A 27,293-nucleotide genomic window follows, 5' to 3' on the forward strand; every position below is an offset into this window, starting at 1 on the left:
AATTACCCACGAGTTTGAAGTTCCTTCCTAATGTCCTTTCTTTCAACACTCATCATTGCTACTGAATGTTCTTCCATCCTTACTTTCCTTAGGTTTGCCAGTCAATTCTGCTTATCTTTTCAAAGAACCACCTTTTAGCAGCATTAGTTTATCCCATAGTTTTCTTATTTTCCCTCCCTTGAATGTCAGCCCTGGTTTTTATTATTTCTCTTCTTTTGCTATTAATGGGATTGTCCTGTTGAATCTGCTGTAGTTGCTGTTAATTTCATTCCAGCATATCAGTCCTGTCTCCCTTCCTTTTTCATGTGTGCATATATTGCTATGAAACTTCTTCTGATAACTGCCTTTGCTGTCTCCAGCCTTGTGACACAGGGGGCACAGAGAGGTCTGTATGATATCAATGTGCTTACATTTATGCAGATTCATCTTGTGCCCCAGCATGTGGTCTATCTCTAAATATGTGCCATATGGACTTAAAAAGATTGCAATTATTTTCTATTTGGTTGGAAAGCTCTGTAAATATCTATCAGGTCAAATCGGTTAATTGTAGTGTTTATATCTTTAGCCTCCATGTTGAGTTTCTTTCCCTGTGATCTATCTTTCTCAGAGAATGGTGTACTAAAGTCACCTACTATAATTGTTGAGCCTGTGATTTCTTTGTTCATCTTTTGGAGTGTTTCATTGACGTATTCAGTTGGTTTCTTGTTTATCTTCTTGTCTATGTATAAAATACTTAGTGGTTCTTGATTTACATTTCCCTTGAGCATTCCCTCTTTATCACTTATTATGGTTCGCACTTTGAGATCAATTTTATCTGAGATTAGGATTGCAACTACTGCTTTTTTAGAATTGTTAATTGATTGGTATGTTTTTCTCCAGCCTTTGATTCTCTGCCTATTTTTGTTTGTAATCTTGAGATGTGTCCCCTCTAGGGAGAAGAACAAGGGGTTATGTTTTCTAAATCAGCCTGCTAATCGCTCTCTCTCTTTTTCTAAAATACTTTTATTGGGGGGCTTATAAAACTCTTGTCACAATTCATACATATGTCCATTGTGTAAAGCACATTTTTATATTTGTTGCCCTCATCATTCCCAAAATATCTGCTTTCCACTTGAGCCCACCCCTCCCTTCCCGTTTCCCCCTTCCTCATGAACCGTTGATAATTTATGAATTATTATTATTTTGTCATATCTTACACTGTCCAGCATCTCCCTTCACCCACTTTACTGTTGTTCTTTCCCCAGGGAGGAGGTTATATGTAGATCCTTGTAATCGGTTCCCACTTTCTGCCCCACCTTCCTTCCACCTTCCCAATATCACCACTTTCACCACTGGTCCTGAAGGGCTCATCTGTCCGGGCTTCTCTGTGTTTCCAGTTCTTATCTGTACCAGTGTACATTCTCTGGTCTATCCAGGTTTGTAAGGTGGTATTGGGATCATGATAGTGTGGGGAGAAAGAATTTAAGAACTAGAGGAAAGCGTATGTTTCATCATTGTTACACTGAACTCCGACTGGCTTGTCTGCTCCCTAAAACCCTTCTGTAAGGTATGTCCAGTTGCCTACAGATGGGCTTTGGGTCCCCAATCTGCATCCCCCCTCATCCACAATGATGTGATTTTTTGTTCTTTGATACCTGGTACCTGATCCCTTCAACACCTCATGATCACACCGGCTGGTGTGCTTCTTCCATGTAGGCTTGGTTGCTTCTAGCCTAGATGGCTGCCTGTTTACCTTCCAGTCTTTAAGATCCAAAAACCTATATCTTTCGGTAGCAGGGCACCATCAGCTTTCTTCAACACATTTGTTTATGCATCCATTTGTCTTCAGCTTTCATATCGGGAAGGCAAGTACAAAATGGTATGATTTTGTTTTGTTCTTTGATACATCATACATGATCCCTTCGACACATCGTGATCACACAGGCTGATGTGCTTCTTCCATGTGGGCTTTGTTATCCTCTATCTCTTAATACCTGAATTCATTCGATTGATATTCAGAGTTATTGCATCGATCTGTGGACTCTGTGATGTCATCTTAAACCTCTTCTTTGAGGGTTTTCTTACCTCCACTTTTTATCCATGGGTTGTGCATATATGTGTGTGTGCTTCATCTTGCCTTCTTTTCATCGTTGAGCTAATGTTATCTTGAGAGCTCTTTTCCCTTGGGTGGTCTTTTGGTGTAGTTTTTCTGTATGGTGGTCTCTTATTTGTGCTTGGTGAGTGTTGTTCTTCTACCCATACTGAGTTGGTAAGGATCTTTTGTAGTGCTGGGTTTTTTTTTTAATGTATTCTTTGAGTTTTTCCTTTCCAAGGAAGATTTTCACTTCTCAGTCAACCTTGATACTCAGTTTGGATGGCGAGAGTATTCTTGGATTTGCATTATTTTCCTTCAATTTTCAGAATATCTTGCTCCACTATCTCTTCTTCTTCAGTGTCAACTGATCATTGTGAGCATAGTATCTGTGTGCCTTATATGTGACTGCTTGTTTTTCCCTAGCTGCTCTAATAATTTTCTTCTTTTCCTCAAAGTTGGATAGCTTAGCAATTATATGTCTTGGTGACTTCTTGGGATTCAGTCTAGCTGGTGTGCTTTTAGCCTCCTGTATGGTTACCTGGTTTTCATTCATTAAGCTAAGGAAAATGTCCCCCAAGAATTCCATCACAATATTTTATGTTGATTTCCTTGTAATTTCCTCCAGTGATCCAATTATTTTAATGTTGTTCCTCTTCATAGCTTCAGACACAGCTCTGAGGTTTTCTTCAGTTTCTCTGACAGACTTGTTTGAGCTTTTGTCACGTTTATCAATTTTTGCTTGGCAATCCTCTAGGGCACAGGTGTGGTTATTTGCCTCCTCCAGTCGGTGGACGAAGTCTATGAATTTGATATCAGTTTTTTTAATCTTGGCCCTTAGCTCTTGTATTTCCATTTGGTTCATGGCCTTTATCTCCTCTATCATTTCACCCCTTTTCTGGATTGATTCCCTGATGTCCTGTATGACTCTAAGAAGCATTCTGAAGATATCTTTCTGTAGGAAGTCAACATCTGTGTTTTCTATGATTGCTGTTAAGTTCAGGTCATCCTCTGGCATTGGGTTTTGTTTCTCTTTTCTTGTTGAAGCTGTGGAAGCAGCTTGCTGCTTTTTTGTTGATTTACTGGCACTAGGTGCCATTCCCCCCAGAGTCAAAGAGCCCTAGGCTCTCTCTTTGTGAGGCTGGTGTTGGTGTTTCTGCAGGCTGCCTACAGCTAACTGCCTTGAGGGGCTGTGTATCCCCTTTGTCCTGCTGGGATTTCCCTCTCTCCTTAGCCCATGCTTTGTGCTCCCACCATCCCCAGGCCTCCGTAGGGGCTGTTTGCAGCTGTGATTGCTGCAGTCTGATGGAAAGTGTTGTCCTGGGTGCAGGGGCACATATTTGGGGGATGGGGTGGGGATCGGGTGGTCTGTTCCTAGCCAGGGGCATTTCTGATAGAATGAGGGTTGGGAAGGAGGGCCAAGATACTTATGTTAGGGGAAGGGGGATTTCATAGGGAGAAGGAGGAATGCAGTGGGAAATCCTGGCAGACTTGGGTCACCAAACAGCAGTTGCACGAGTTTCTGGCGTACTTGTGCAGGAAGTCTTGTAGGCCTAGAGAATCAGGTGGGGCAGAACTTCTGGGGAGGGTTAGACAGGGCGGGCTGGTGTGTCTGTGAGGATCGCCAAGGTGGGGCAGGAACCTCTGGAGGGAGGCATGTGCTGGTGGGTCTGTGAGGAGCACGTATACAGGACAGATGCCTCCGTTGCTCAAAGTGGTGCAAGCACCTGGAGTGTCGCAAAACAGGCAGCTGGGGTGGGGTGGGGCAGGAAACCTTGGGAATCCATAGGGAGTGCCGGTTGATGGGGATGAAGTCAGCTTCTGGTTCAGAGAAATTCTCTGGTCTGTCTAAGGGATTGACTGACAGCCTTGACACCCCCTACTCGGCGACCAAATCTCCCCACTCACCAATCTCTACTGAGTTCTGGGTGTCAGTTACCTACGTGGTCACAACCTTGCCCCTTCTGCTCACTTTCTATTCTTTACACTTGGATCAGCTACTTAAATTTGACATTCAATACGTGTTTGCTATTGTATTTTCTTAAGCTACACATTGCCCCACCTTAAGGAAATAATGTCATGAGTACTCTACATTCCTCCAAGGCAACTTATCCTCTACTCGCTTTATCTGATCACCATCCTCATATCCTTAGAGAGAAGCAACCCAAAGAGAAATCCCAGTCTGCCACCACCATCTCCCAACTCCATCACCATAGACATAGTCTACCATCTCTCCTGTTCTCATGAACACACAATCATGGCTTGCTGAAGACAGCTTCTCCACCTACCCATTAGATTCCATCCATTCCAAAGAGCATGCACAGCAATTGTGGCCCTCCACACAAGAAACCCTCCACACCATCCTAAACACATGTTGTTTTTTTCTACAGTGAATAATCATAAGACTCACGTCCTCCTATTCTTTCCGCCTAGCACCCCATGATTTTCGGTGTCACTCTGCCATGTACTATTTGAAGCATGGCTTTTCCAACCATAATTCCTGACTTGGCCTAACAACAGCACATAACGGAGTTGCTTCTCCATTATTGGTCAAGGCATTTATTCCCCTGCTTATTTTACCTGTGGTGTAATTTTTCCCTACCTATTAGGTCACTCAAAGGAGCACTGGTGGGTACGAATCAGGCTGCTAATGATAAGATATGCAGTTTGAAACCACTAGCTGCTCTGTGTTAAAAAGATGAGGTTTTATACTGCCATAAAGATTATTCCTTGGGAAGCAGGATGTAGTTCTACTCTGTTCTACAGGGTCACCATGAGTGAGAATCAACTCAATGGCTGTTTGGATTAGGTGACACACTCACATCTCCTTTGCTGGCTCCGTGGTTTCTGCAGGCACCCTGTGCATGCATTGCAATACCCCAGGTTCACTCAGCCTCTGCACTTCTCTTTCACATTCACAATCCTTCCCCGGGTAAACTTCACCAGTCTCGTGGATGAAATGCTATCCTACTGCTGTTCATTCCCAGCTGTATATCTTCAGTCCAGATGCTGTCTACAGCGCACTGTGCAGTGGCCTACTCAATATGTCTCCTTGGTAATTTTGCTGAAAACCTCAAAACTCATGGCCATCAAGTCTATTCCAAATGATAGTAACCCTGTAGACAGGGTATAAAAGCATCAGTGGTTTTCTGAAACTGCAGCTCTGCACAGGAGTGAAAAACCATGTCTTTCAGAAGAACTTCAACTTAACTGATCCAAAACTGAGCTGATTAACCCAATCCCAATATTTCGGTGAGCGCAAAACTGTCTCGCACGGGGTTAAGAGCTGTGTGATAATGTTACTTGCAAAATCCAAGGATGAAAGAGCCAGAGGTTCCTGGGACTGTAGATGGTCCAGTACGTGGTGAGTCAAAGTTGACTCCATAGTCCTCAGGGGTGGGCAGGGGTCTCAGGCTAGCTCATTAAGGGGAAAGCAAGTCCTGATTATGAGAACTGGTTTAGGGAGGAGGAAGTGATCCAGGCTAGATCAGAACTAGTTGTCTTGAGGGACTGTGCAATATTGTCATAGTCCACACGGGCTGCCCAACTGCTCACAAATGTAGGATTATAAGGAAGCTGTCTCTTCTACAATGGGGAAAGAGCCTACTTAGAGATACAAACATGGTTGAGAAGACACTGCATGCCAACCTGTGCACAATCCCATTCAGCTGGTCCTGAAGATACACTCCCCTGAAATCCTTTAATTAAATCAACATATTCTTCTCTACACGATGTCATCCACCTAGAGAGAACACAGGAATCCCAGGTCATGTGGGTGGCTGCAAAACAGAGTTGGAAGTTCATATCCACCCAACGGTGCCTTGGAATGAAGTCCAGGAGATCACCATTCTGAAAAGAAGAAGAAAACAACAACCCAGACCTGGAATACTGCATGGGTGACAGTTCTACTCTGACACACATGGTATCACCAAGAACCAAGATGGACTGGATAAAGGTGAAGGTCATGCAAAGGTGAAAAGCAGCCCAATCTAAAGGTTGTGAGGAATCCTCCGGGTTCGGCAGTGCTTCCTACAGTTGTATATGGGGTCGCTCTGAGTAGGAACTGACTGGACGGAGCCTAACAACATAAACTTCCTTCTCTGTTTTACTGTGGTCAGATGCAAAACACATAGCCAACAACGGGTAATGGAAGCAAGCTAGTTTTCCCCTGATTAACAAGTCACTAGGCTCTCCATTTATTCCCATGTAGTGAACCTCCTTGATCCAGAAGAGAGCTGTGACAGCAGAGGAATGGCAGAGCAACAGCAGCAGCAGCAGAACCAGGATATAAACATGAGAAAGAGGGATGGACTTCCTGCCCACACAGCATGTAGAGCTGAGTGCTTTCGGGCAGGAAGCTGACTTGTGGAGCACTTAATTGGTGGAGCTGGGACTGCTGACCCGCACAGCTGGCACTGAGTACCTTTGGGTAGAGGCTTACTGGGAAGGTACATGACCTTTAGGCATTCATTAGCAGCCCCGAGAGAACTTGGTATCATGTCCTGAATGAACAACTCTGTTCTGAGCAATTCTCACTTGAATTGTAACCTGGTAATTTCCATAGTGAACGAAATAATCATGAACGTTATCTGTGTGTGCTGTGTGCCCATCGTGATAAATTAGAGCACCTAGCTAGAAACATAGAGAGTGCTGGGTGAGACAGAGCCCTGCCTTTTGTACTTAGTTGTTGCAACCACAGCAAACCTAAGTAGGAGCAAGATTTAGAGAAAGGAAATCATTTCTAAGCATTTGCCATCTTCCCGTGGTTTCTCATGATCAAATGTGCCTGCTCTCTCCATTACCATACAAGGATCTGGGTGATCAGAGAAGAGGAAAATTCAAAGAGGTTGAAAGAATGAGACAGAGGGCAACATGAAGTGACTAGAAAGTCTGTATAGACTTTGGGTGGAAGAGACTTAGGAATTCTGATTATGGTAGATAGTCTCTGCTGTCGCCTCCACATCTCCGCCCTAGTCCTGCTTCTACTTTGTTACCCCCACAGACGGACCTTTAAGGGTTTTATCAGCCAATCTCCTTTGCCCTGTGTGTCTTCATGTTGTGTTTGGCTAATGGATTCTTTCAACAGGTTGAACGGCAAGAGGACAGAAAGGGTGTATATTTCCAAGTGTTTATCTCCCTCGATAATTGAGGTTGGCACTGATTACATTGGCCAGAGCTTAAGACCACAGTTCCACTTGGGTTGGCTCCTACTCTAATTCTAGGATGGGTTGGGTTCCAGGGAAGTCTCTCCTTGCGCCTTCAAGATTAGTGGTCGAAAAATGGATGTTTAAAATTGCTAGTTGCAAGGTGCTTTCTCCCTTGATTTCCTTTATTAATATGCTTTACTACGGGATCCCTTTGTTGAAGACATCCAGTCACCTCATTTAAGTGTGCCACCTTTTTGTTTTGGATGGGATCTTGACTGATGCTTTGTTAGCAAGGCATGGGGTAATTTTAAGGCAGCCATAAGGGGTGGCAATAGTTTGCTGGTACAAGAGATGGGAAGTGACTATTCTGAGGGCGTTGTACAGCCTAGGATGAGTGTAGCAGCCTTTCTCTTCAGTGAGAATGACAAACAAACTCCTAAATTGCTTATTTTAGGTTCTGACTTGGTGTTTCTTTGCATGCATGTACAAAGCAGGACAGGCCCAGGAACGGGCTTGGACTTTCCTAATCATACAGGATTGTTCAAATTGGTCGGTGATACAGTGGTTAATGCAAACAGCACTCAGATGCTAACAGAACAGCTGGTGCTTCACACCCACTGCTTGCTTCATGGGAGAAAGGTGCGGGAGCCCGCTGCCATGAAGAATGTAGTCTTGGAACTCGGGAGCAATTCTAGTATGTCCCGTGGCATGGTTATGCGTTTGCACGGACTCATCTGCAAGAAGACTTTTGAAAACGTCAAATCCATCTAGAACTGATTATATGGAATCAGGAATACCCAAACCACATGCACCTGCCATATTTCTACAGAATTTCAATGAGACACCGTGGTGGAGAATTGAATTTTATTTTCAGTTTAATGGTTTTAACAGAATATTTTGTCTATTTCTCAAACAGAATTTAGAGAAATAGTCATGATTTGTTGAGACCTCAATGACCCCGTTCTGGTTGTTTGTTTATATTTTTAAGCATTCTTCAAAAAATAGTGAGCACGAACCAAGTGATTTCTATCTGTCCATTATTAGATCATCTTGTAAAGAATGAGGTTAGATCTCAACATTTTATCTGTCCCCAGAATCTATGACATTCCTGCGACAAATGGGACAGGTCAAGTTTTCTGCCAGCCAGCGATCAATGCAGTGAGCATGATATTCATGAGAGCAAGGCAGTACCCGCAGTTGGCTGCCTTCTGTGTATTGCGTAATGCACACACTACAGGATTTTGTTGCATCGTTTTCCGTAAAGGATCTGATTTCCAGGTTGTCAATCTGGTCCTTAGTGAGTCCTATAGGTTGCTCCTCATCACCTTCATTCGGATGGATAAAGTGAGCCAGCTCAGGGAAGGGCCAGAGGAACCAGGCTTGTCTTTCCTGAATGAACTCTGACAGCGACCCTGATGATACACTTCCTTCATTTCCGTTTTCGAATACATCTGAACTACTTTCTGAAATTTCACTATCAGAGCTAAGGCTAGACATTGTACAAGAACTCAAGGTGGTGATGGAACTGGAGCTCGATCTCGGGGCAATGGAAACATATGGGCTGTTGTGAAAGCTATGATTGGAATGAGAGCCAGAAAGGATATTATGTTCAGAGTTGTGACTGCTCTCATTGTCTGTCTGTTCTATATTGTCACGTGAAGCTGGGTCACTAGGCTCAGCGTGCACCAGATCACCAGACTCTAAAAAAGACTCACTCCAAATGAAGTAACTAGGTCCTAAAGTAGGCACGGTGTTCATCAAGTACATAGGCTCTAAAATAGGTACAGTGTGCATCAAGTTGCTTGATTCGTCAAATACTGGCCCGGGCTGTGGGAAGGTGCTCTGCGTTGCACTAGACTCTGTACCACTTAAGCCAGTGTTTGAAGTCCTATTAATAGTCCCTCTCATGCTACTGCCATATGATCTCAAACCTTGGTGCTCACACCACCTCCCTCCTCCATCTTCATGAGGGACGAGGTAGCCAGATGTCGGAGCTGTTATTGGAGCTTCACGAGCTATGCTGCCTCCATCCCACTGCGCTTCAGGGTAAACTCTGTGTACTTCAAAGTCCAAGAGTCTCGTTGGGTTTCTCTCTTCCAGTCTCCAAGGTTCTTCATTGATTATTGGCCCTGAAGAGCTTTCCCCTTGTGTGGCAATCCATGGTCTATAAGTTGTAAGAAGACCCCCACTTTGTAACTCATTTCCACTTCTTGGCTCGCAGAGTATTCCTTGATGCTGGGGTCTAGAAGCAACCTCACTGTCCGGAAACGGAGGATGCCCAGGAGTCTGAGGTAAAGGAACATGAGAAGATCCTTGTGAGACTACACTCATTCGATTCAGAGGTGTTGAGTCACCGTCAGCTCTGAACCCGGCTCTCTGGTGGTCTGGACTACTACTTCTCGATCTTTTTTGGCCTCTGGTAGGTTGGAGTTCTGTTAATGGTGTATACTGTTCTAAGAGGTGACACCAAGATGTTGATTCAGGTAGTGAATTTTGCACTTGCCATTGGGTGTTATTTCCCATACACACCCCCCTGGAATATCTTGAAGATGGGGCATATTCATTGAGGGTATCTAGGCTGCCACTAGGGGTAAAATTTCGTTCTAATCTTAATCTGGAATCATCATGGTTAGGTTTATTCTGGCTCACTATTCCATAGGATTCTTGTCCTCTCTGTCTAGTGCGCATCACATTTGCAGGTTGTTCAAAAGACCTAAACCAGTCATCAGGGGAATCACAAGGAGATACTTCAGCTGAAGGGTCTTGTCCACCTTTTGACAAAAAATTGGGGACGGAGAATGGGAATACTACAATTAGGACAACCGTAAAAAAAGCCCTCTGGTAGTTTCTTGCTAAAACAAACAAAAGTGGGCACTTAAACAGTTCTGATGTTTTCAAGGGATTTTACCTTTATAGATTAATACTTTCTTTGCTCCTTTAGACAGGCAAGTAAAGGCACGAAAGTTTCTATTCGCTGTTTTTAAGAAAGTGAAGTAATCCTGACCAAATTGAGAGAATTCATTAAAGTAAAGCTAAAGGGAAAGTATTTTCAAAATTTCCTCATATTCAGAGATTACCCTGAATTGTTGAGATGGCCTGAATATCAAATAGAAAAAACCCCACACTTTTAATATTAGTTTTTATATCACTATGAGTGCAATGTAATCCATAAAGTAAGCATCTGTAAGCTATAATGGGGCCTCAAAAATTCATAGAGAAATAGAGTTTTCCATAAACTTTGAAAAGTCCCCAATATAATACCTATGCTTTACATCAAATTCCACTTTTGTCAAATTCTCATTAATCTGTATTTATTATTCACGGTCTTAACGGCCTTTGACAATACATATCCCACATGCCCAAATTGAAAATTACTCCTGATCCATAATGGCCCTATTGGCCGGGTTAGAACTGTGCCATAGGATTTCCAAGGTTGCTGATGGTGACGGGAGCAGAGCCCACGTCTTCCTCTGGTGCGCCAGATGCTAGGTTCAAACTGCTGAGTGTTTGGTTAGCCACCGCGCATTTTAACCACTGTTACTAGACAACCTGATATAATACATAGAATTAATTTGAAAATATGACTACTGCCAAAATATAAACAACGTTTATCAGTTTGTAAGTTCTTGAGTACCTCATATTTTAAAGAACTGTAAGGGAATTGTAGGTCAGGTTCAAAGAACAGACAACAGAACCACAAAAATAAAGGCATGCTCCAAACCGCACTGCTATTGTAGTCGCCTCTGGGTTACACAGTAAAACCGTCTACCGCATACAGGCAGGGAAACCACAGCCTGGAAGTCCTCCGTGCTGTGGAGGCCTTGGGGGGACAACCGCAATGCCCCGGAGCATTGCCTAATGCCCCTCAGGGGCAGGGGAAGCGAACTCAGCCCCACCTGCAACACACTTCCACGGCTCCAGCTTTCCCCTTGCTGGCGCGGAAAGCACATGTCTATAAAGAGGCTGTCATTCAGGAAGTAGGGGAAACCTCCAATGGAGGGTGTAGGGTGAGGTGGGAAGTATAGCACCTCCCATCCTGATTAGAGCCTGAATGGGATTGAGGGGAAAATCCCCACCTTAGTACCCATCAAACATCAATGTCAGTTTTCTTTGAATGGCTACTTACTTTCAAATATATGCCATTTCGGCATAAATTTACTACCGGTAGTGTTTATGATATTTCTTATCCATTTCACACACCCTCCCCAAATATACTTTAATGCTAACCTGAGTCTTGGCGTGGTGACGGCTCTGTAAAACCTCGTAGTCGTTGCTGTGACCCTTCTTCCGCACCTTGACTTGCGTTGCCCAGAAGGTACTGGCGCCTCCTCAGCGTGGCATCCTCTTCCCCCCTGTTTCTCACGGAAGGGTCGAAAGCTTCTTTGGGAACGGAGCGCCGCATCTGTAGTCTGTAAGGAGCTGCAGGCTCACTTTCTTCATCATCCGAATCAGAGTTTTCCATCTTGAGAGACAAAGAATAATTATCTGACTAGGAAGCCACACTATTGAGAAATAGGAAAGTGGGTTTTACCTTTTTTGCAGTCTTCAGGAAGTTTCCCCTTGGGATCTAACTCTGCGGGTCAGTTGGGCCAGTTGGGCCACAGGCCCTTAGGGACTGTTGGCTAGGCAACCATTATGCGCTATCCCACCCCACCGACTCGCACTCGCGCATGCGCACGGGCAACCTGATGACCTCCCATGGGCTGGGTTCACCTTAGGGCACATCCCAGCTCAGTCTTCCGTCAATTTTCTCCCACAGGAGTATATTTTCAGAGACGTTTTCAGACTTTTATTTTTTTAAAACGTTTTATTAGGGGCTCATACATCTCATCACAATCCATTCATATACATACATCAATTGTATAAAGCATATCTGTACATTCTTTGCCCTAATCATTTCCTTTTTTTTCTTTTTCTCTTTTTACATTTTATTAGGGGCTCATCCAACTCTTATCACAATCCATACATATACATACATCAATTGTATAAAGCACATCCTTACATTCTTTGCCCTAATCACTCTCAAAGCATTTGCTCTCCACTTAAGCCCTCTGCATCAGGTCCTCTTTTTTTCTCCCTCCCTCCCTGCTCCCCCCTCCCTCGTGAGCCCTTGATAATCCACAGATTGTTATTTTGTCATATCTTGCCCTATCCGGAGTCTCCCTCCCCACCTTCTCTGCCGTCCATCTCCCAGGGAGGAGGTCACATGTGGATCCTTGTAATCAGTTCCCCCTTTCCAACCCACTCACCCTCCACTCTCCCAGCCTCGCCCCTCACACCCTTTGTCCTGAAAGTATCGTCCACTCTGTATTCCCTGTGCCTCCAGCTCCCATATGCACCAGTGTACAATCTCTGCCATATCCAGTCCTGCAAGGTAGAATTTGGATCATGGTAGTTGGGGGGAGGAAGCATCCAGGATCTGGGGGAAAGCGGTGTTCTTCATCGGTACTATTTTCAGACTTTTAATATGCTCCAATAATTCGAAAGCCAAGTCAGAGACCCCTGAGTGGGTCTAGTTGTTTCATATTCCTGTCTTCTTCAAACGCCATCCCTGAGTCACTCTGGTTAAATGCCCTTATTCTCATCTGCAGGTGCTTAGGGACGTCTGTCTTTTCTCCTCAGGAAGTCTTTACATCCTAGATTCTAACTCAGAGAGCCCACAATTTCTGGGTAATTCGCCAGACCCCCAGCTGGATCTTTCCAGTTTGCCTGTCTCCCGATTAATGCTGAGTGGCTTCATCTTGAATTCTCCAGTGCCTCATGCTTCTCCTTAAAAGATTTGGCGGATTTGTTGCCAAGCCACAGAATTCCATAAGGAATCCTCTGCAAAGGCATGCAGTTTCATTTTTGTTCTCCTCATTCATGGGTATTTTACATAAACCTCAAGCGATGTGAACCAGAACATCACAGGCATATTGACAACCGATCCGTCATAGTCATTTCGCCTCTAGTAATGAATGCTGACTTTGCTGGTTTGGTTCTGTGTGTGTTGTTGCAGCGAGGATGGTGTGGTGAAATTGATAATCATGGGAAATACTATCTGAAAGAAATCTCTAGGACTTTCTGGACTCATTCACATTGCTATTCCCACTTACCACTCGCCTGGGAAGCCTCCATTCAGATGGTTCATATGAAGGCAGGATTTGTCTACTGGAGTTGAGAAATGCTATTCAATTGGACTTAAATTTTTCCAACACAAGCTGGACCCCTCTCTGTGCTCCAAGCGAGAAAGAAATCAAATGTGTGTTTTGGGGGTACGTAGAAAATGTTTTATAGAGGTGCTGCGTTTAAATCTGAGCCCTTACGTATTGTGGGCATCAGCCAGGGAAAGTGACTGTGTAGAGCCAGGGTGGTGAAGAGAGACCATGTCGGGTAGGACTAACTCATTTGAGTGAATTTGTCTTGTTTGGGAAACTGTGGCCACATATTTGAGGTTGGGGTGGAAATGTGAAATTCAACCTCTAAAAATAGGGCAGAAATGAAGGGGTTTTGTTGCTTTAGGAGAACCAGAGAAATTGTGTTGTCCTTGCCTCCTTAGCATCTAGCTAACAGTCTTACATCACAGCCCCTTAATTTTACCCATTCACCAATCTTAGTCCAGGTGGGGTAAGTCCAGCTGAGTTCATTGGTGTGGCCAATGTAATGGACACACAAGTCAGCATATCTCTCATGTCTAGTTACAAAGATTGCTTTAGGCATGAGCTGTCTGATCAGGGTTAAATCTTTGATCCTAGCTGGAGCTGCTGGAAATGAGAAATCATTTTTGTCTACAATGATTAATTAGTTAGTATAACTTAAAGATGCCTGTGGCGATGTTGAATATCTGACGATGGTGAAAACCAATATAGAGCGAAAGTTAGAGAACAAAAAGCACAGATAACCTGAAAACAATTTGAGGCATAGCTGAAACTCGATTTTACCTGAAGCTTTTGAGCTCCATAAGACAGCGCATTCCATCTTTCACAGAAACTTTTCCTGATGGACTTCTCTCACTCCCAATATAAAGGGTTTTAATAGTTACAGCAAAAGAGTGATGGGATCAGTATTCTAATTAATAACAAGAGTGATTTTTAAATAAATTCACCTTGGAGAATTTACTTGTGATTTGATTGCCTTGTCAAAAAAATAACATGGTCTTGTTGTTGGGACTTTCATTGGGTTTAGTATTTTATATAAGTGTTCAGAACACATTTTTCTTCTTTCTATCTTTTGTTTAGTAAGTATTTATTTAGCATTGACGGTGAGTATCATTAAGGAGAAAGAAGGGAAACACCATTTTAATTTGACGATGAGTTAAATGTGGTTATGGCATATCATTTTCATCCTTGTTAGATAAATGGCCTTACTTTTCTCCATCATAACGTCCTTTCTAAATTCCTCTATATTTGTTTTGCTCCATAGACCATGTACACATTGGGGGCCACTTTAGCCCTTTCATATTGTTCTAATTAACAAAGAGAAAATATCCTGTAGCAAAATAACACCGAACATTTGGTTTAGAGTAAGGGAGAAAATGGCTCTGGTGGGAACGGAAATGTCTTCCACTGACACTTTAATAAACAATGAGATAATGGTATGTGCCAATTAGCTTCCTGGTGGAAGTTGTGAGGTGCCTAGATTTAGCAAAGACTTAAGTTAGTATTAAGATCTCTCTCTCTCTCTCTCTCTCTCTCTCTCTCTCTCTCTCTCTCTCTCTCTCTCTCTCTCTCTCCCTCTCCCTCTCTCTCTCTTTCTTTTGGTGAGGCTGCTAACTGACCATTGACGTAAGTGAACTTTCTGAGTACTAGTAAAAGTAGATTTCATTCAAGTTTTGTAATTTCCCCTGCAGTGAGGTGTTTCTTTTCACACACAGAGACCCTGCAGCTTTATTGTGGTAGTTATATAATCTGCTGCCAATTTGAGACTTAGGAGTGAACGGGTGGAGTTTAGCCTGTCAATCAGGTCGCAGCTTGATTAGTCATTTGGAGGTTCTAAGGAGATGAAAAGCTCACTGGAGGCAAGATATAGATACACTCACTCGGCGATATTCTACCCACACGAACACATTATGGTACCTTGAGAGTGGGCTACTAGAGAAACAATAAAGATGGAGAGTGGATCCTTGTTTGACTTCTGCCTCATGGTAGTGTTTTTTTTTTTTTTGCTTTCCAGAGGACAGATATATTCGTATTGCTTACTGGGTTGATTTCTGGAAAGAAAACGGGAAGGTAACGTTTTGAATATTTTGTTTGGTTGCAGTCTTTGGTTATTCCTCTGTGAAATGTCAAACATGAATGTGATTACTAGACATTTTGTGCTCAGGGGATGTGTTAGTCTGGGTACATTAGAGAAACAAATCAGAAACGCATCATGTATAAGAGAGAGATTTATAGAAAGGTTAAGTGCAAATCAACATCCCAACCCAGTGATGCACAAGCCCACAATTCCAACATTAACCCATGTGTCCAACACCAATCTACAAAGTGCTCCTCCATCTCACAAAACACAGAGTATGACGCTGACTTTAGCAGAAAAGCCGAATCAGTGAATGTGTAAGCATCTCAGTGCTGGCAGGGGTCTCCAGGCAGCTTCTCCAGCAACCAGGGCTGCATCAGGGCAAGTCCATGTGGCTTCTCCTCTGGGGTGTCTTGTAGGACGTGAGCCTCGTGAGCTGACGCAGGGAACTTGCTAAGGCAGCTGCAGCCTGGTCCAACCATCAGAAAGCAAGAGACCCGAGAACTCGAAAGGCGAGGCTCACCGAGTCATTTATCCCTCTGCCCTTCAATTAAGCACACATGTGTTTATCAGACAGGTTGGGACAATAAACTAATTACCTCAGGGGACATAAATGTCCCTGTGTTTCTCAGGGCAGAATAGCAAAAATGGCTGATGGAAGCGGTCAAAATGGCTGACAGCAAGCCTGCCTCTGGCTTGCTGTTTTCAGGGGCCTAATCCAATATTTTGCCTCAATGGAACAGTTTAGATAAGAATTAACATAAGTTAGATTAAAATTATACTTGACTGCTTTGAAAACGGAATTAAAAAAATCTGATTCTACATTTTTATACTGATTTCTGCTGCTCATTGTCATTGATATAATAATTGATAGAAATGATTATTGGGGAGTATGAAAATAGACAACTTGTAAGCCCGCTTGCCTTGACCTATTACAATTGGAATCTTTAAATGGGTTAGGACAGGCCTTCAAAGAAGGCTCTAAAAGGAAAAGCCCCACCCAGTGCTTTGGAGAACTCAGGATGTTTACATTCCGAAAGATTGACTAGGGGGCTATGGAGAGAGAGAACGCAAAAGAATTCTGTGGAGTTCTAAATTTTGAACTCGTGATTTTTGGTAGCAGCTGGCAAATATCTGAAGCTACGAAGAAAACTCTCTGCTCTGGAATTGAACTGTTAAAGGGAGCCTGTGAACAAGCTGAAATGCTTGCTAGGTGACCACCTAGATCCACTTGTTGAGTGCAAGTGAGAGAAATACAGAAATAATGAGACAGGTTGAGTCTGCCCACTGACACCGATGGACCTGTTTTACAAGCCCTAGCGGAATAGACGAGATCAGTTTGATTGTTCTGAATTTCATGACCTAGCACAAGGGGGCTAGGGTTGTTGAGAATTTGTGATGGGGCATGGTCTAAAGACAAGGCAACCAGTGGGCACCCTGGTGGGGCTAAGTGAGGCAGCCTACACTGAGTTGACCTGAACTCGACCAGATGAAGGGAAGGTTTTGAGCTTGTGAACTGTTGCATGTTGCGGCTTTCTTTATGGATGGCCTGTCCTGATTTGGCTTTGCTTATGAATGTGGACTTACAAGGTTCCAACTGGAATGAAGATTCTTCACATAAAAATATGATTGTCTCCTCAGAGTTCTGGGTTAATGGAAGTAGGCAATATAGAAATTGGATACCCAAAATGGGGAGGATAAAGGCGTGAAGTGGTTGGCTTGCAAACTTTCACAGGTGCTGGAATATGTTTATAGGATTATAGAAATAGGATGCAATTGTTCAGATAAGTCTAGGACATTTTTGTTTGGGTCACTTATAGAATATTTTGTTTAAATGAGGGTAGAACCTATTGAATTGTATTCATTTTACTTTTATCCTGTTTGTCACAGATATGATTTTATTATTGTTTGTTCGAAAATTTTATATGGCTAAAGAGTTTTGTGAAAGTGTCAAATTGACTAGGGGTTGTCCATTTGAGACTTAAGAGTGAGGGGGTGGAGTTTAGGCTGTCAATCAGGTCACAGCTTGCAGACTTCATTTGGAAGTGCTAAGAAGATAAATAGCTTGCTGGAGGTGGGACACATGCTCACTTCCTGCAGAGACATGCTTGCTAACAGGACAAAGGGAAACATATGGTGTGTTACACAGAAGAGCTCACAGGATTGGTCCAGGGCCTTTCAACCAAGGCAATCAGGGAAGGACTCTTGGCCAAGACTCCCAAGGATGGGACCTTAGTATGGTAGTTTCCAACAAGGATACACCCAGGGGACCCCTTAAGGGAGACTCCCTGCCTGGGTGGTTAGGGAAAGTGTAGTTAATCTGTTTTCCAAGAAACTTTCCCAAGGGAAAGACTGCTCACATCCCTGGGTAAAGTTCAGAAAGCTCTCCATAGAGACTTATTCCATGTAGTCTATAATTGGCCTTTGGCGTGTCCCTGGGATGAACGTTGTTGTTAGGCTCCTTGGAGTGGCTTCTGAGACACGGCACCGGACAGAGGGAACACTGCCTGGTCCTGTGCCATCCTCACAGTCGTTCTCATGGTTGAGCCCAATCTTGCAGCCACAGTGTAAATCCCTCTTGTGGGTATTGCTCTTTTCCCTTGAGCTTCTACTTTACCAAGCATCATGTCCTTGTCCAGGGACTGCAGAAATACTACCTGACTTTTTCATCAGAGCCGTTTTAGGGGACGTGGACTTGTATGTCATTGTGGGCTTGAGAGGCATTTCCCTAAAGGCTAGTGGTAGGGAGCATCCTTTCCCATGCATATTGGCCATTTTCACGGCCCAACCAAAGGGGCAGCAACCTGTGATCCCCGAGTCTGTGATTCCATGCTGTGCCAACTGGTACACCTTGGCAAAGCCTTGAAGCACAACGAGTACATCCTCATTCTGTGTCCGTGCAGGGATGTGCCACAACCTCCGTGAGATGGATTAGGAGAAGAACACGGAGGCATCCTGGTGGGGTAGCTGAGGTACAGAGAACAGGACTTTACTACGGAAGCCCACTTGGCGGGAGACGCAAGCTCCCGCCACTGTTGATCAGATGGAAAAGTCATGGCAGATGATTTACCCAACACCCCCAAGATGTTGGGTAGCTGGTAGCTCACCATCCACTGGTTTTGCCCTGGGAACTAATGGAAGGACCTGCCCAGTTCCCATTCCTCAGCAGAGAGGCATGCCATGCTGGAGTTCCTTAACTCCAGGTGCCCCCTACCTGTGAAGGGTACCAAGCTGTCAGGATCCTTTATTTCAGAAAGGAAATGACGGGCATCCTTAGAGTGGCTGTGCCGCCTTTAAGCACTGCTTCCTGGGCTTGGACCCTGCCTAACCCTCTCCTACCTGCGCCTGCGCCCTGACCTGCTCCCCTGCCTTTTCTGATGGACGCGCATGCGCGGGACAGGGGTCTCCCAGGAGAACATCTGGGCGCAATAGGACCCCGAGGGGCGGCGCAGCGTTTCTGGGCGTGGCCACAGCACGTGGTTCCCAGGCGCCCCTTCCCTTTCCTGAAAGTGGGCAGCGGGCCCTTCCGGCTGCCAGCCAGCCAGGCCTCCAAGGGCAGCGACCCAGGGCGCGGGCGTCCTGGCTTCCCAGGGGCGGGAGGGCGCGCGGGTGGCACCCCGCCGCCATTGGGGACCGGCGGCTTTGCCGCGTTGCGGAGGCCGCGCGCCAGTCCACCACCACCTGCGAAGCGGGCCTCAGAGCCCGCGCGCGCCTGGAAAGGCGCTGCCATCCACAGGCCCTGCAGGAGAGGTGAGCCCGGGGCACGCTTGCACTGAACGCCCTTCTCGAAGTTGCTGGAAAGCTGCTGGCAGCGCAGTGCCCCGGAGCTGCTGGAGCAGGCTTCACTCTGCGCATTCCCTGCGAGTATTTCCATGCAACCCACGGAGTCAGTGTCGTGCTGGGCGTTCCTGTCCATGGGCGGATGGAGCCTGCCTGCCTGGGGCCAGCTGCCTTCCTCCGCTCGTGCTCCTGGTGAGCGGACACTTAGCGCCGAGGGTGAGAGAGATGGGGAGAGCGGAAATGGGCTGAATGAGGACTGCGTGCGTCTCCTGACCCTTACAATGGACCCGTGTGTGAGCTGTGGGGTTGCAGTCACTTTTAGGGCGTTGGGTACAGAGCACTTGGCTCCAGGCCCCATGTGAGCAACTCTGCCCTTGGCTTTGCTGTCCATGTGAACAGCAGGAAGCAGTGCAAGCAAAGGGGAAGTGATGGCTTAGGACAGCAGGGCCCAGACCGAAGAAGGACAAAGCAGGAGGGCTTGCTCTAACGGTCTTTAGTTCTTGGTTCTTAGCAGCACAGCTAAGAGTTCATGTAATTGGTTCTGAAATTTACACCTCCTTGCCGTCAATCCGGTTGTGAGTCATAGTGACCCTATTGGTAAGGTCCCAGTGGCTCTGTGTGTTCCTGAGACTGTAAATCTTTATAGAGTTCCTACCTCTCCACTTGCCCCCCAACACTTGCTACTCTCTGGTTTCTTGAATTGGGCTAACTTTGAGAGTGTTAGGTGGAATCTCCCAGTTGTTTTAATTTGCATTTCTCTTATGGCTAATGATCGGGAACATTGTCTCATATTTACTCTTCATTCAGATTTCTGCTCCTGTGAAACTTCTGTTTAGGTCTTTTGCCCACCTCCACAGTGGGAAGTTACTTTGTTTCTTAGTGTAAGCTTGAAAATTATTGTAGATTTTAGTAATAAGGCCTTTGTCAGATGTGTCATTGCTAAAGATGTTTTCCCAGGCTGTGGGCTCTCTTCTTGCTCTCTTGGTGAATTCTTTCGATGTACACAGGTGATTTATCTTCAGTATATCCCAGTTCTCAATCTGTGCCTCCTCTGTGTTTGTGTCCTTCCCCCTTTCTGATAGCTTATTCCAAGGTTCTCCGGCTTGTCCAAATTCCCTCCTTAATGGCCGTAATTGTTTGGGGTTTTACCTCCAGGTCTGTGATTCACCTGGAGTTTATTCTTCTGCATGGGCTGAGTGAAGGGTCTTGCTTCATTTTTTCTGCAGGTAGGTAATTCATTGTTTCCAGGAACGTTTATTGAAGCAGGCGTCTGCTTTCCACTTAGTATTTTTGGGGGCCTTACCAAAGAGGAGTTGCCTGTATGCTAATGTTTTCATTTCTGCGTCTTCAGCTCTTTTCCATTGGTCTGAATATCTGTCATTATATCAGTACCACGCTGTTTGGGCTAATGTGGCCGTATAGTACGTGCGAAAGTCAGGTAGAGCAAGCCCTGCCGCTTTGTCCTTCTTCTCTAGGAGTTCTCTGCTACTTTTGGGCTTCTTCCCTCTCCATATGAAGTAGGTAGTCAGTTTTTCCAGATCTCTGAAGAATCATGGTCGTATTCATACCGGGATAGCATTGAACTCATGTAGTGGCTTGGGCAGAACTTATATCTTTGGCATGTTGAGTCTTGCAATCCAGGAGCATGGGATGTTCTTCTGTTTGTTGAGTCCATTCTTGGTTTCTGGTCATTGTGTTCTATAATTTTCCTCATGCAGATCTTTCGTTTTTGTCAGTCAGGTGTATCCCTAGATGTTTCCATTTTGCTTGGCTATTGTAAAGGGTACTACCTCTTTACTTTTCTCTTCTGTGATCTTGTCCGGTGTGTATAGCAGACTGATGGACTTGTGTTTGTTGATCTTGTATCCTGCCACTCTGCCATATTCTTCTATTGCTTCCAACACTCCGCTTGTGAGTTTCCGGGATTTTCGATGTACAGAATCATATGGTCTGTGAACAATGATAGTTTTGCCTGTTCCTTCCCTAGATGAATACCTTTGATACCGTTCCTTTGTCTTATGTTGTTAGCTCAGACCTCCATATGATGTTGCTTAGGAGTGGTGACAAGGGGCATCCTTGTCTGGTCCCCTTTTTCAGAGGAATTGTTCTCATCTTTTCTCCATTGACTACCTTGTTGGCTGTTGGTTTTTCAGAGAGCCCTGGTTTTCATTGATCAGTGAGTTCCAGGAGTGATCCATCCCCTCCCAAGTCTGGTATTCCATTGGGAATAGATGAAACCAGTCTGGGAATATACTCACATTAATCCCAGTATATTCGCAGATGCCCAGAGTTGGGAAGCAATGATTTTGAAATATAAAAGTCATGGTGAACATTGTACATAACACACGAAAAGTAATTTTGTGATCTGTACCTGCAGATTTCATAGGCCCTGGTTTGGTGGGAGCCAAATCATTGCAACACCGTTCGCAACAGAGGAGCAGAGTTGAGTTTCATGACACAAAATATGTTGAAGTTAGTATTCTTTGAGCTGATCTAGTAACATTGAGGAGCAATAACAGTAACACACTGAGTCTCTCTTTCAGCAGAGTGAATGATATCTTCGTCAATTGGCTTGAGTGTACGTGGTCACCTGTCACCCCCACTCTGGCAAAGGAAAATGGAATCCTGGGGGTGCCCGCCACTCTGTACTGAGGAAACTAGGCTGCTAAGACACACAGAGAGGATCCGGCTTCTCTCCAGGCCTTCGAGTTAAAGGTGCGTGCTTTTGTTCTGTGCATTCCCCTTTCAGAAGCAGGTTTCACGGGACTGGTCATTTTGCTCCAGATTGACAGTTCTTTCTGGTGCTTGATGAAAACTCAGGGAAGCCTCTGTGCCTGATGCACACAGCGAGGATGGGAGGCTTCCCAAACGGTTCTCTAGCGCGATAGACGGCGATCTTGAGAGACGCCTTGTTTCCTAATGCGGCATTAGACACGTATGGAGGAGCATGCGTACTCTGTCCACCTTGGGGTGGGGTGCAGGGAATGAGGCGTCAGCGGCCTGGAGTGCGTAAGTAACTGATTACACTTGCGTCTCTTTTGCTGGGTCAGGCTCTCGTCCAGGTGAGTCAGGAAGTGTTACAAGCTCTCCCAAATAGTTGGGCTCTCAGCCAAGATGTCTGGCTTCTCCAGGAGGCAGGTCTTCCAGATGATGATGAAACTATTAGATCACTAGTGTCAGACAGTCCCTGCGATGTGTGTCATTTTTCAGCAAGAACCTTGGGATCTGTTCCTGATCACCTCACAGAGAACACAAGGAGATCACTTGCTAGAAGAATGAGAAAGTAAGAAAACATGAAGGACTGAAGGCCACACTGAAATCCAGGGACGTGGAAATTGCGTAAGGTCAACTGTGTTTTCCCTAGGGTTTACAACGTAGTGGTCCCTAACCTAGATTATGCGTCTGGACTCTACTACTCACAGCGCCTTCTTCTCTGCGGCGTGTAAAGTGCTCACGGGGTTTCAGGAGGGTGGTAGGAAGAAAGGTGGGCCCAGGATATGGAAGCCTCCCTTGGCTGCCGGAAGCCCTGAAATCAGACTGTGCTGTGCACCTCGGCCTGGTTCACGGACATTGACAGCTTTGAAGGCTGCACCCAAGACTTGCCTCCAGACTGCTCAGGGATGAGACGTAAAGCTGTCTAGCCTGTCCCTGGACGGACCGGGGAGGACAGGGAGCGCACCGCAGAGTCCAGAAGTCAGGGTCCATCGCCTGCAAGAGCCCGCGTTGCTCCAAGTCACAAGGTACTCCTTCCCCTGAAAACAAACAACAGATTTTCAAAACCACATTGCAGGAAGTAGAAAATGACGTAGCACAACTGCCACAGTTTGGGGGTTTCATCTTTCGTCCTGTTCTTCTTTTCGGACGCTTTTCGTTATTGGAAATACTGGTTTCCTATGAAAGCATGTTGCATGAAATAAACGTGTGCTTGGTAGAATGAAGGAAATTGATTATAAAAGTTTGCTCCATTTCATGTTTCCTTATGGAGCCCTGGTGGTGTCGTGGGTTACACGTGGGACTGATAACAGCAAGGTCTGCAAGGAGAAACGGGCCCCGGTTCCGAGGGAGACAGAGAAGCTGTCCCACATCCATAAACAACTACTGCCGGGGAACCCACAGTGGCAGTTCTGCTCTGCCCTAGAGCCGTGGTTCTCAACCTGTGGGTTGGGGCCCCTTTGGGGATCGAACGACCCTTTCACAGGGGTCGCTGGATTCATGACAGTAGCAAAATGACAGTTATGAAGTGGCAAGGACAATAGTTATATGATTCTGGGCTTGCCACAGAATGAGGAACTGTGTTAAAGGGTCGCTGAATTAAGAAGGTTGAGAACCACTGCCCTGGAGGCTCACTGAGGGTCGGAATCGACTTGTTGGCAATGCATTTTGAGTGTGACCAAAAGCCAGCATTGTCCATCTCCTCTTCATCGCCATGTGAAGTGTTGTGATCTGGTGTGTGTTTGTAATGTGCAGAGATGAAAAATGTATGTACATAAGCTTATGTGTAATATTTCCAATTCCAAATGATAAAGGTCATCTTTATAAAGATGCTGATGATAAAAGGCAATAATCACGAAATTTGTTTAAATCAGGTACCTAACTTACGTCATAATCGACTTATGATGCGGACATCAGAAGGCAATCCTGTTGGAAATCAGACAGTATCGCTAGAGACAAGGTTCATGGCTATTTTTTTTTGATGTGTAAGAAAATCTTTATATCGAGAAAGAACTTTATATCCAGCCAAGCTAGTTCTGTCCTAATCAAGACCTTGGCCCCATTGGTAGCCACAGCCTCCTGGAGTTTCATGCAGACGCTGGTCATTAAACAAGAAATCAAAACAGGAAACTGAGCGGTCATGGGCAGAGCTGGAGGGGAGAGGCGGAGGGGGTGCAGTGTTGTGTGGACCAAGGCCCACAGTGGTATGGCAGGGCTCATTGGCCACTCTTTAGAGCCTCAGGCAGAATACAAGCAAGCAGGAAGGCAAAGAGCAACCAAAGGCAGAGACATTCTCAATGTCGTTATAAAAACTCTACAACCCCAAGGAAGCACCATCAGGCCTCACTGATTAATAGGTTGGGCTTCATCTCTACCCTCATGCAGGGACAGTAGTTGACATGAAATCTAACTATCACAAAAGATAAATCTGTGTTACTATCTATGTGTATTATGATCAAGCCCAGGTTATGTATTGGAATCTGTGTTAACCACAGTTTGGTTCATGGCTCTTATTGTTGTGGGTATAGTGGAAGGAAGGGACGACTGAGAACTCCTGGGTGCATTGATCTATGTCAATTTGTCCTTAAAAGTTTCAGGGATTTCAGACATCCTCCTCAGATACATTCCGGAACCAGTGTCTTGGGCTGAGCCTTTTGGAAGCAGATGGCCAACCCTTTCTTCTGCAGCATTGCTGAGTGCGTTCGAACAACTGCCTTCAAGTTCGTAGCTGCGAACAAAGTATTTCTGCACCCCAGAGGAGATCCAGCACACTGGTACACTCACAGAGGTACACACGTACGTATTACTGTGAGTGTATACATACGTGCATATGTATTTATATGACTGCATAGATAAGACTTCTCTGTCAGAATTCCGTGTTAACAGATACCCCAATTTTTCTTCATGTAGCAGATATATTGGTCTTAGAAGTTTAGCTTTCAGAAGAAATGGACTCTTGTTTTCAGTAGAGATGTGTAACTTGATTTCCTATATCATTGTCTTCTTTGCTTTTCTAACTTGGAGGCCAACTCATGCCATATATTGACTCAGGAACCCAGCCCCCGAGCGAGTAGGCCTTGGTGGCAGTGGCAGGAATCCTCCTCAGTGGCCATGGCACTTCAGAAGACAGTAAGAGCCCCTTTCACGATCCTACTTAGTGCCCCATATTTGAGGTCCATTTTGGTAAATGGCATCGGGCTGTATCTCACCTCCTCTCTCATCCCCATTGCCGCGAGACAGGAGTCTGACACCCCGCCCCCATGCTCTATCCTTCTTTGCCCTATTCTGACACCAGCTGTTCTTCCCACAACACATGTTTCTGTGGTGAGTGTGATCATTGGTTGCCTTGGACACCCAGAACTCAGACAAGACTCACAGTCAGGGGTTTTTAGGGAAATTCATAGGTTGCCACACGTCATGATCAGCAAACAGTGAGGAAATAGTCATTAGTCCACAGCAACACCTCTCCTCATCCAGCAACCGAGTCTCTCTGGTGCTCAGCCTGTCAGCCTCGTGGTCCCTCGGTATCTGTGTTGTGGGCAAGGAAGCTAGACCTCCTGTACTCTGTCTCACAGTTTCACAGTCTTGGACCAGATGGGGAAAGGTACTCCATAGTCTTGGCTCTGCTCCTCGGCGCCCCTGTGCCGTAGATTCTCTTGCATCTGGTCTCCGTGGCTGCCTCCACTTCACATCCATTTTGAATATGATCTTCCAAATGGTCCTGAGATTTTCCTGTGTCCCATATGGCTCTTACATATGGAGGGAGGCATGGCTTTGATGGAGAAGTGGCCATCTTTTAGCAGACTCTACCCCTGGGGACAACTGAGGGTGGTATCTTTAGTTAGGGACTCGAGTAAAGTAGACTTTCAAGCTGCCTCTAAGGGAAGACATGGTTCATCCCCTCTATTAAGGTCAGTGAACCATGGTGGTGTAGTTTTTGCGAGTTGGGCTGTATTCTGTAAGTTTGGCCGTTTGACACCACCAGCTGCTCCCCGGGAATAAGACAAGGCTTTCTACTATCTAGGTAGTTACCACTACCTTAGAAACTCACAGAGGCCGTTCAGTCCTGTGCTGTAGGGTCGCTATGAGTGAGCTTCGACTAGAAGGCACTGTGGTTGCTTGCTTCTGTTTGTTTTCACTCCTGTAACAGACTTGGAAACCTACCAGCGCAGCTCTGCCCTGTCTTATAGGGTCGCTATGAGTTGACATCGACTTGAGGGTAGTGATGTATGGGTTTGTTAGCTTGAGTCCTGTAACACAGGAGCCCTGCTAATGCAGTGGCTACCAGATTGGGTGCTAACTGCATGGAAGCAGTTTGAATCCACCAGCTGTCCCTCCAGGGAGAGACAGGGCTTTGCCGTCCTGTAAAGCGTTAAAATCTCAGACACTCCCCGGGGCAGCTGTCCGGTCCTCTAGAGTCACTATGATTAGGCATTCACTTGATGGCAGTCAATTTTTTCAATTATATGTCATCAATGAATGACCAGACTTCAGTGTGCCACACAGCAGGTGATGACAGCCAGGGCCATTTTTGTGAAGACTCTACGGTAAAGGTCTCCAAAGGCTTTGGCTGCTTAATACTGGGTGTATGTTAAAACAGTCATGAAAAAATGTAATGATATGATAAAGGAATTCCCCCCAGATTTTCTGAAGTGGTTATCTAGAGAGGAACTAAGGTAACTCTCCATGGCAGTTAAACAGAAAGAAACCAGAAAAAGTGAGGCAACTGAAAGTGGCGATGAGGCTCCATGATGCTCACCTTCCCAACTTGAGATCCCTGAAGACAAAGTGGATGCATAAGCAAATGTGTTGAAGAACACTGATTGTGTCTAGCTATCAAAAGATATAGCTTTAAGAGAAATAGCGGCCCTGTAGGTCAGAAGCAACTCACCCATGTGGAAGAAGCACACCAGCCTGTGTGATCATGAGGTGTCGAAGTGATCAGCTATCAGGCATCAATGCACAAAAAGTCATATCATTGTGAATGAGGGGGAGAGCATAGTGGGAACACAAAGCCCATCTGTAGGCAGCTGGACATCCCCTTATAAAAGGGTGGCAGCGAGGAGACGAGTGAGTTAGGGTGCAGTGTGGCAATGATGAAACACAACTTTCCTCAAGTTCGTAAATGCTTCCCCCTCCCCCTCCCATACTATCATGATTCCCATTCTACCTTACAAATCGGGCTAGACCAGAGGATCTTCACTTGTACACATAGGAACTGGGAACACAGGGAATCCAGGACAGACAAACCCTTTAGGATCAGTGGTGATAGTGGCAATACCGGTAGGCTGGAGGGAAGGTGGGGTAGAAAGGGGGAATCGATTACAAGGATCTACATATTACCCCCTCTCTGGGTGATAAATATCAGA

The 27,293-nt window shown here is 45.3% G+C and overlaps 1 long non-coding RNA gene across 8 annotated transcripts in view; it reads left to right on the forward strand.

Annotated features, from left to right (window-relative positions):
• The first annotated feature begins 18,922 nt into the window (after positions 1–18,922).
• Positions 18,923–27,293, forward strand: part of LOC142433091 (uncharacterized) — a 37,371-nt gene continuing 29,000 nt past the window's right edge. For 3 of the 8 annotated variants that reach the window (XR_012781084.1, XR_012781082.1, XR_012781088.1), the window contains exons 1-3: positions 18,923–19,182; positions 21,756–21,927; positions 24,516–24,720. This is a non-coding gene — a long non-coding RNA (uncharacterized LOC142433091). The other 5 variants (XR_012781087.1, XR_012781083.1, XR_012781085.1 and 2 more) reach the window with 5 other exon arrangements.

The sequence above is a fragment of the Tenrec ecaudatus genome, chromosome X (assembly GCF_050624435.1).
Source record: "Tenrec ecaudatus isolate mTenEca1 chromosome X, mTenEca1.hap1, whole genome shotgun sequence".
NCBI lineage: Eukaryota > Metazoa > Chordata > Mammalia > Afrosoricida > Tenrecidae > Tenrec > Tenrec ecaudatus.